The sequence below is a fragment of the Chinchilla lanigera genome, unplaced genomic scaffold, assembly GCF_000276665.1.
Source record: "Chinchilla lanigera isolate Chin_1 unplaced genomic scaffold, ChiLan1.0 scaffold00150, whole genome shotgun sequence".
Lineage (NCBI taxonomy): Eukaryota > Metazoa > Chordata > Mammalia > Rodentia > Chinchillidae > Chinchilla > Chinchilla lanigera.
In genome coordinates, this window is record NW_004955551.1 from 2100913 (window position 1) to 2109701 (window position 8789).

Consider the following 8789-nt stretch of genomic DNA (forward strand, 5'->3'; position numbering starts at 1 on the left):
ATGGTCTCCATCTTATGTATAGCATAAAGCAGGCATTTCATACATAAATGTTGAATAAGGGAATCACATAACTTCTAGATCAATATTCAAGGAAGGGCCTGACCATCCCAGAAAAGAAATGAAAGTTCACATCTTGGCTCCAAATTCTGTAGTTTCATTAGCATGACTTAAGAGTATGTTACTATTAACTCAGCTGCAACATGCCACGGACTCATGCTGAATCAACAGAGACCCCCAAATAAGATATGACCTTCTTCTTGTATTTGTAGGTTTGGTCCTCTGAACCTAGGGGTAGAATTTTATCTGTCTTCAGAGGCAAGAGGTGTTTAGCTTTTAGGAGTCCAAATTGAGCTCTGATAGGTACCTGTCTTTGGAGTATGAAAATCATGAGCTCCTGAAGGCAGGGTTTTTGCTAAAGTGTTTACTGCTGTGTTGTCAGTGATCAGAACAAATAGGCACTCAATAAATATTTGCTTAATGAATGAGTGAATGGATCCCATCATGTTTCATTTTATTAGAATTGGTTCATTATTTAAGTTGTTCAAGGTTCTTGGGGACCTTGACTCTACATAATCTATTGTAGGACTCTCACTGGGGATCAAAAAACTACACCCTCAAGCCAAGTCTAGCCCACCATCTTCTTTTGTACAGCCTATAGGCTGAGAATGACTTAAATATTTAAATGAATGTTGGGGGGAAATCCAACAAAGGACAATATTTCATAAGTAAAAATGATTCAAATTTTAGTGTCCAAAATTACAGTTTTATTGGAATGCAGCCATGCTCCTGTGGTTACATATTATCTATGGCTCCCTCTGAGCTAAGCAACAGAATTGAGTAGTTGAGCAACAGAGACCACACACCCTGTGGAAACCTAGACTATTTACTATGTGGCCCTTTACACAGTAAATTGCACAACACTAGTCTACAGAGGCCGTTAGTGTCCTCTGAACCATCAGTTGAAATCTTGAGGAAAGTGAAGGCAAGGACTGCAGCTTGAACCCTGTATGCCCTCTGGAGGGTCCTTTTGGGTAGGGCCCAACTACTCAATATGAACCCTTTGGGAGAACTCTTTCAACCCAATGTGGGTTCCCAGGCTGGACTCAACTCCCATTTCTCCACTATGTCCCCAGAGGCTCCGGGTAGTTGCAGAGACCCCGGAGGAAAAGATGATGATGGGTTTGGAAACTTCCTGAGTGCCTCAACCTTCATTCTAACAGCTTCCTGGTGTCAGCAATAAGACCAAGAGACCCTCACTGTTAGACAGGTGAGGAGTGGAAATAAGAACACACAACTATCGCAGATAAGACGTGCCACTCAATGCCGACAGTCAGTCCAACTGAATGGAGTGAACTTCTGCGGCACACCTTGTACTGTCTTGGTGCTGGAAAAAGCGGTCTACAGGGAGGAGCCTGCCAATCTCTATTGTCAGCACAGGTTCCCAATCCTGCTTCCCTCACAATCTGCTTGTCACTCTCAGGACGCCTCCTTGCTATTATAAGAACTATTTCTGAGGCTAACCATCTGACAAATTAATATCAGCCTAAATAAACAACCCCTCCTTGGGATTCCAAAGATGAAGGAGGAAAGTCTCCTGTACCAAACTATAGAGAGGACAAGAATTCATATTCTGAATCAATTATCTTTCATTTCGCTCATGTAACATATCATTTGGTTTCCATAAAGTTCTGGCCATTGCCTTCTGGAAAAATTCACGGAGCCAAGAAGAAAAAGGGAGGAAATGATTTAAAAGAATTTTCTCTCAATGCCACTAATTTGTTGAAACCCCTTCAAAGCTCTGAGCAGTGGGGCCCCGATCTCTGCATGGCTCGGTCTTTCCGTTCATCCTCCTGCAATGCTGAACCCCAAGGAGAAGCTGAAGTGTGGCCCAGGGACAGGTTTGCAGGTGAGTTTTCATTCTGGAAGGAAAAATAATGGTTCCGAGAGGAAAGGAGGCCTGAGAAGACATTCCACCACACCCACATGCCACAACCCCTTCTTGCACGAGAGATGGACTTGTCCAGGAAAAAGCCACAGAATGCGAAAGTGACACTTGCCGTCAAATGTGAAGCAGACCGCAGAACCAAAGCAAGATGAAGGAGCCCGTGGAAATTATGAGGCAGAGGCAGGCACCATTTCATCTCTGGAAGCAGTGGCTGTGAGCTGCTGAACACTGGCATCACTATGAGACCCACTTGCCCCAGGGAGCCCTTCTGGATCCTCCCATATCCCCTAGATCTCCCCTCAGCAAACCCCTCATAGCACTTGCCTGCTACAGCAATCTTCACCTTTAACAATAGACTGCTTTGACCAGTGGGCTAAGTTTTGGCTGGTCCTAGCGTACTGGGATGCTCGACTTGCTGTGGGTAATGTTTTAGATTCCTTGTGCATCCCTCAATGCTCCTGCATGATTTGTACACAATATTTATCCAAAATGTAAGGTCTAAAAACTGGCCACTTTCTTCCCTTGACAAATCTGAAGTGAGCATTTTTCTAAAGGCCCCCTGAACAAGACAGACATACCTCCTACCATTCTTGCTCTTATTGGACAGCTTTTAAAATGCTGTTGACTTAGCCAGGTGTGGTAGCATACAACTGCAATCCCAGCACTTGGGAGGCTGACACAGGAGAACTGCTGCAAGTTCAAGGCCAACCTGAGCTGCAAAGTGAGTTCAAGTGTAGTCTGAACTACATAGCGAAACTCTATGAGACCAAATGCTGTCAACTTAAAGTGGAGCTTGTTGATCTCATGACTGATTAACAGCTGTCAAACTTTTGGACCACTGAGATATTCATGTTGCACAAAGAAGGCTGAGGAAAGTAGTAGAATTCATCTCAGCCTGTAAATTACATCAACTTCTACACAGCAGCATTGCTGCATATGGCTAAACTGAGATGGGGGTGAATTATTTCGCCTCAGTGCTATCCGTCCCTGCAACCAGTGACCCCATGGTAGTAATGTCAGCATTCCCAGACACTGAGGGTCTTTCACCCAGACAAATAAATAGTTAAGTAACATTTTAATCTCCCTTTCTCTACCTTAACATAAGCAATAGCAAGATCAAAATCTGCACTGCAGGTAGTTTCACATTAAGACACTTCTGAAGCTATTATATATCACAACAGATAGAGAAAAACTCACAGTAGTCATATATTGTTCAATTTTACTAAATGTTACTTTATTTCTCTTCCTTTGGGTAGGTTGGAGAATGTACATGTGTTTATTAAAATTTAAAGATAGTAAAAGCTTCCAACTCTGATGAATAGTTCGTAGTAGATGTCAGCAGGAGTGTTCGCTGGAAAAGTTATACATGAAAAGTTAGCATATATGAAACCATCTGCTTAAAGGCATCTGAGAAATGTCTGAGGCAGCCAGGACCTAAAATGGTACACTACAGAGAAAAGGGGAGTTCACTGAGGGGAGCCCAGATTTCTGCATCTCTTTCTTCCATGGAATCTTTGGCAGTTTGAAGGATAGGGCAAGAAGCTGAGAACAAGGAAGGCAAAAGCTGCTAAGAAGTCCAGAAACCCAGAGAGTGTAGGCAACCTCTGAAGCAGGGAAGACAGGATTGGGATTCTAGGGTTATGGAGGGAGCCAGGGCTTGGGGGCAGGATTTCAGGAAGAGGCAAGTTGCCAAGGAGTGAGCCTTCACTCAGTGAGGGCCCTAAGAGGCACCTTCTGGTTAAATTGCATAGAGAAACAAGCTAAGACACCAAGAGCAGAGGAGTTTAAGAGTAGAACAGAATTTATTTACATATAAAAATGATGATTTCTATTGGTTTATTCAAAGGAATACTTCATGGTTAAATTTTGATCAGTTTTGCATGCCTATATCTGGTCATCTGAGCAACTACTTCAAAGATAGCAAGAAGCAACTTAAGAACCATTATTAATTTCCTATCACCTTGTTTTGAGATTCTGCATCATATTTAATGTCTTTTTTAATTTTTTATACTCTTTAAAATTAAAAGTGATAAAAAAATAATGAAGAAGCAAAACATTGTGTTCCCAGACAACAAAAGGTAGAGGCTATAGGAAGTACACTTCAATTTGAGACCCTGAGAGGATTATATGCTAGGAATAGGAGCAAAGGGGGAAGGTTAGTCCCTGATTAGAGCAAAGTGCTCTGTCTTCCTACTGCTTACTCAACAACAGGATGTGTTCTCTCTGGAGGAGGATGACATTATGCAAAGCTCCTGCAAAATTCATGCAGAAATACCCGGCATACAAGTAGATATTTCATAATCATACCATAAACATAATCATACCAAGAACTGGAACCAAGACCAAAAGTTCACAATAAAAGCAGAAGTATAACTGATTCAACTGTTAGAATGATCAAACACATTACTTTTTTTCATGTACTATTTTAAAGGGAAAAAATAATAACAAAATAACAACAAAGACAAAAACAACACAAAAAACTCTATATCGTTTCCAAGGTTTTTATGATTTTTTCAAACACAAACTTTAAAATAAATATAATTAATATGTTCATGAAAAAGAGGAGACCTTATACATATAATTTAAAAGATGAAATCTAGAACAGAAATAAATGGAAAATCTAGAAAATAAAATAATTGAAACAGAAAACAATATACAACTTTAAAAGAAGAATAGATACAACTGAAGAGAGAATTAGAGTACTGGGAGATGAAAATAGAAAATAGACAAAACTAAACAGAATACAGAGAAAGGGGTTTGGAAACTATAGAAAACAGAATGAAAGATACATAGAACATGATTTTTAAAAAGTCTAAAATATATCTAATCAGTATCCCTAAGGGCAAGTGGGAAGAGAATGGGTCAGAACTAATATTTGAAAAGATAATTGGCTGAGAATCTCCAAAACTGAAAAATAGCGTCAATCCACAGGTTCAAGAAATACTACGAGCCCAAGGAAGACAATACATGACCATAAAGTAACTAGAACTAAAGTCAAACAAGAATGATAAATAAGACAGAGAAAATAAGGTATCATTATCTTTAAGGTAGCAGAGGAAAACAGGTAAGTTAACATCCTAATATAAACAAGAGAATCCAGAAGAAAGGAAATGGAATCTTCAGAGTGTTGAAAGAAGATGCTAGAGTAGAATTTCATATGCAGCAAAAATATCCTTTGAAAGTAGTAGTGAGAAGGGATAAGGTATTTTAAAAAAAGAGGAATTGGGATGTCATTTATATGTACCAACTGCACACAAGGATTGTAAGCATTATATACTGTAAAATGTATGGGTGGGGAGGACACCAAGAGATAGGTAGCAGGGGGAAGAAGGGAAGGGAAAGGGGATGAAAAGAGAAATTAAGGTGTGTTATGTACATGTATCAACTTCCCACACGAATGCCAACATTATGTATGACACACATTTGCTAATAAATTAAAATTAAACAGTAACGGTTAAGTAACTAATACAATTTTAAAATATTTATATATCATTTCAGTAGTACCAAAATGAGCAGATACTCAGGATTAAATAGCAGGGCTCTACAGTGAAAACTATACAACTTTGCTAAGAGAAATTAAAGACCTCAATAAGTGGAGAGATTAGCATATTCATAAATTGGGAGAGTTGATAGTTAAGATATCAACTCTCCCCCAAATAATCCTCAGATTCGGTGTAATCTCAAATAAATATGGGTACTTAGTTTTGTGGAAGTTGATTAACTGATCTTAAATTTTTAAAAACTTTTTATTTTTTTATTTTAAAGAGAATTTTAAAAATAATAAAAATTAGAAACTATACAGAATTTCAGAAAACAAGATGATAGAAATTCAACAATGGTTGTTATAGTGCATATTTTTGTCTTCAAAGCAGTTGTTCAGATTACCAGAGATAAGCATGTAGAATTGGTCAAAAAAATTAAGCATTAACTGTTCCTTTCAATAAACCAATAGAAATTAGTAGTACAATTATCTTAGCTATACTGTGTATAGATATATTTTTCCCTTCCTTCTTTCTTTCTTTTCTCCTTTCCCTCATTCCAGTGGTTCTTTCCTTTTGATCAGCGAAATGATTCTGAATTTATACTGAAATACAAATCAATATAATTAAGGGCTTGAGCCAATTTGATGAACACTACAGAAGGATTTACATTACAAGATATCCAGGCTACTACATTTAAGAGAGAAGGTATTGATCCGAAGACAAAGAAACAAATGTGTATAACAGGGCATAATATTAGACACAAACCTATGTGGTCACTTGATTTGTGGTAGAAGTGCTACTGAAATACAATGAAAAAGAATAAGATTTTCAGTAAACTGTGCTAATTGGATGTTCATGAGGAGGAAGAAGTGGGTTTTATAGCTCACATAAGAATTAATTTACAGTGGGTCTCATACCCAAACAGCAAGTCTGGAAGAAAACGTACTATGATGTCTTATGATTTGGAGGTAGCAAACACTTCTTAAACAGGATATAAAAAGTACTACCATAAATATAATTTGTGGGGCCAGGAATGTAGTTCAGTGGCATAAGCTCTAGCCTGGCAAGCGCAAGGCCCTGAGTTTAATTCCCAGAACCAAAAATAAATAAACAAATAAATGTCATTTGCTAAATTGGACTTCATTGAAATTAATAGCATCTCTTTATCAAAATAAAACATCAAACAAAAAGACAACATTCTGGAAAAACATAATGTATACAGCTGACGAAGGACTTGCATTCAGAAGATATGAAGGCCTCCTACAAAGCAATAAGAAACAGACTTACACCTCTTCTAAATGAAAGAAGACAAGACAAGTAACCACAAAAGGCAAATAAGCATGTGCAAAGTTATTTAACATCACTGATCATCAGGGAAACACAAATTAATAATGAAATACCACAGAAAGTTCCAGAATGCCTAACATATGAACAACCAACAATTCCAAGCACTGATGGGTATTCTTTCATAATATCTACTAAAGCTAAATATACAGATACACAATAACAAAGCAGTTTTCCTTCTACATATATACACAAAAGAATTGTACTGGGTTCTCCAAAAACCTAGACAAGAAAATTAACAGAATCCAAAACTACAAAGAACCCCAGTGATCACCAGCACTAGAACAGATACATGGATAGAACAAATATGTACTATTACTATAGTAATGTCAAACCTTAAAATACTATAAAACAATAAACTACTGCTATGTATAACAATACAGATGAAGCAAAATATTAAGCAACAGAAAGGAGAAATGAAAGGCTACTTAATGTACAATTCCTTTTATATTACAGTTTTCTTAAATGGGTAGTATGAATCTGGCCTACCAATGCAGAGGTCAGATTGCTTGGGTACTCTTAGGAAGCAGTTATTGATTTGGAGGGATATAAATGTCTGCTGGAATGCTGGAAATATTCTGTGTCTTAATCTGCATGGTGATTAAATAGGTGTGTACATTTACAAAATGAATCAGGCTATAAACATGACTTGGGCACTTTATTGTATGTGACTTATCCTTCAATAAAAAAGATATAAAACTGAAGGCAGGAAAAACATTTACAGAATATCAAAAATTAAGAGAATCACTCATAGAGTTAATGTAAGGAAACATTAAAAAATGTTTTTGTTTTGTTTTGTTTTAGGCAAAAGAGCAATGATCCCAGATGAAAATCAAGCAGTGCAGAAGAAAATGAGGAGAAAGGAAAATAGTCAGAGTGAAGATTAATATAAATGACTATGGGGGCTGGGGATTTAGCTCAGCAGCAAAGCGCCTGCCTGGCAAGCGCAAGGTCGTGAGTTCGGTTCCCGGTACCAGAGGGGGGGAGAAAAAAATGACTATGGTAGTATTAACACCCCTGGGAGATAACATATAGGTAGGACCAAAATACATAACAACATTTAAAAAATGAATAAGAGCCAGGCGTGGTGGTGCATGCCTGTAATCCCAGCACTTGGGAGGCTGAGGCAGGAGGATAGATGCAAGTTTGAAACCAACCTGGACTGCAAAGTGAGCACAAGACCAGCCTGAACTGCATAGTGAGACCCTATCTCAAAAAATGATGAAAAAAAAGAAAAACAATAAGGGCAGCAATAGAGTTTTAAGTATTCAAAACTCCGTATATTGTGGGGAGGAGAGAAAGTACAAGCTGAAATTGGATGCTAACAAGCCATGGATGCATATTTTGTATCACATTAACTACCAAAAGGAGAGTAAATAATGTACAAGTAATGTACTAAGAGAGAAGGAAACATGGTATAATTGTTAAAAACACTGAAAGTAGGTGGGCAAAATATAAAACAAATAATAAGGAGATACAGGGATCAATAGAAACTCAGAGGAGAAAAAGATTTAGCTCAAAGTCTGAAAATTAGTAGTGAATTTCTAGCTGGAAGGTAAAGGAAATAACCTTACCCATTTAAGAAAGTGAAAGGCCATCTCGCACAATGCATTTACATATTTATATGTACTACATGTGAAAAAAGACACACATGCCTCATCACATTTTACTAACACTCATAACATTTTCATCCAACTCCCTTACACACATAACCGTGAACAATATCCCACCCAAACTTAAAACAGAAACACTTAATTTGCTAGAAGATAAAATAGGCAAAACTGAAAGACCTCAGTGTAGGGAAGGACTTTCTCAACAGAACCCTGATGGCACAAGAAATAAGACTAAGAATCCATAAATAGGATTGTTATGGTTGATACATTGGGTCAACTTGGGAAATCTAGAGGTTTGGCTAAGTGACTCAGCAGGAAGCCAGGGTGCACCCTTTGCAGCCTCAAAATGGCAAAGGTGAAAGACCTTGCCTTGAGAAGAAAGCTGCTGAGCACCATGTTCCAGAA

General features: G+C 37.9%; 1 long non-coding RNA gene across 1 annotated transcript in view; it reads right to left on the reverse strand.

The window, feature by feature from the left end:
- Positions 1-784: 784 nt before the first annotated feature.
- LOC106147388 overlaps positions 785-8789 on the reverse strand; it is a 32331-nt gene continuing 24326 nt past the window's right edge. The window contains exon 3 of the long non-coding RNA XR_001232269.1: positions 785-1919. This is a non-coding gene — a long non-coding RNA (uncharacterized LOC106147388). The remainder of the gene's footprint in view (positions 1920-8789) is intronic.